At 47.7% G+C, this 1,568-nt stretch overlaps 1 non-coding gene across 1 annotated transcript; it reads right to left on the bottom strand.

The window, feature by feature from the left end:
- Nucleotides 1–1,172: 1,172 nt before the first annotated feature.
- LOC134952374 (U1 spliceosomal RNA) lies at nucleotides 1,173–1,335 on the bottom strand. The gene has a single exon (XR_010184914.1). It is a non-coding gene; the product is annotated as a U1 spliceosomal RNA (small nuclear RNA).
- Between the last annotated feature and the right edge of the window lie 233 nt (nucleotides 1,336–1,568).

Raw genomic sequence — 1,568 nt, forward strand, 5'->3', positions numbered from 1 at the left:
CTGATACTTATTCCAGTGTCATCTGCTGATGTAGCTATGTTTATTTACCCTGTACTTGTCCTATATTGTCGTCAACTGTAAGTTGCTGTTTTCCTGTTTGGTTATTTGTTTATGTACTCTGTAATTGGGCACTGCGGAACCCTTGTGGCGCCATATAAATAAAGGATAATAATAATAATAATAATAAATAATATAATATATAGCAGTACGGTACAGTAGGCCACTGCTCTACCTACCTCTGTGTCGTCAAGTATACTATCCATCCATACCTGTGGTGCATTTTAGAAAAAAACATGTCTCGGCAGAGCAATCTATAAATCCATAATTTTTCAGACAGCAACAGTGGGTATTGTAATAGTCACCCAATCCATCACTTTTATAGGGTTACATGCACCCACATGCTACAGCCTGTCTCAATAATTTTACTGTCACGCTGTGTGTGTTTGTGTTTTTATTTGGGTATTTTTTGTTGTTGTAGAACTACAGGTACCAGCAAGCCCGTTATGTCCCTGCCTGCTGGTACTTGAGGTTCTCCAAGTACCAGCAAGCGGGGGAGGCTTGCTGGGCCTTGTAGTTCTACAACAACAAAAAACAATATTCTTTTTTTACACACATGGCTATCAGCCCGGCACCCACCACCCAGGGGTGCTGGGGACAGCCTCGGGCTTCACCTCTGGCCCTTGGGTGCCTCGAGGGGAGGAACCTCTTGATTTAAGGGGTCCCCACTCCTCCAGGGAACCCCGGCCAGGGGTGACTAGTTGGAGCGGTAATGCCAGGGCCGCAGGGACCTACATCTGCATATGAAAAGAGAAAAGGGGCGTGCAGGGCATGGCAGCCTTTTGCGGCGCTTGGATGACCCCTAGTTCGCATTAAACACCTCCACCCTCCTTCGGTGTGGGGCTCATGTTGGCTATGCCCCAGCCCCTGAAGCATTCAAGCTGATTTCTTGCAGCAGCTGGGCACTGTAACAGCTCCAGAGCTGATCTGTAAGGCAAGTAAAAGGGTGTGGGCCCTGCAGCACTACCTGTAGTTCGCATTGTGCGTTGGAAGGCACAAATTAAGCAGACGGGAGAAGTCAGGATAGTGCGCAAGGGCATAGAAGGGAGCGGCTCAAGAAAAGAGAAGTGGAAACAGACAGCAAACTAGGCTGGAGAGAGACCTGAGACAAAGAGATCTGAATTATACGAGAGCCGACCAGGGGAAACACAAATTATGCAGTCAAGTTTCCCACATTTGGGGAAATCGCAGGAGCAGCACACCCAGAGTGCAATGGGTGAGCCTTGCCCTGGGAGAAGCAGCTTCATGATCATAGTATCTCACCTGGCAGGTAAGTAAGATTTGGGATAGAGCTGGGGAGGGTCGCTGCTCGGGCACCCCCCTGTCAAGTGAAGGAGATCCAACCGAGGCAGCACAAGGAAACTCTCGAAACGAAGGACACTAGAATGAAAATTTTAAAGCCTCCTGTTAGTGCTTCATCTACACGGTATAGCCCTGAATATTTCAATGCGCAGCTCTTTGCAAAAGAGAGATATTGCCAAGGAAAAGCTGTCTTGTACCTTTGCATTTTT

Source organism: Pseudophryne corroboree, chromosome 8 (assembly GCF_028390025.1).
Source record: "Pseudophryne corroboree isolate aPseCor3 chromosome 8, aPseCor3.hap2, whole genome shotgun sequence".
NCBI classification, from domain to species: domain Eukaryota; kingdom Metazoa; phylum Chordata; class Amphibia; order Anura; family Myobatrachidae; genus Pseudophryne; species Pseudophryne corroboree.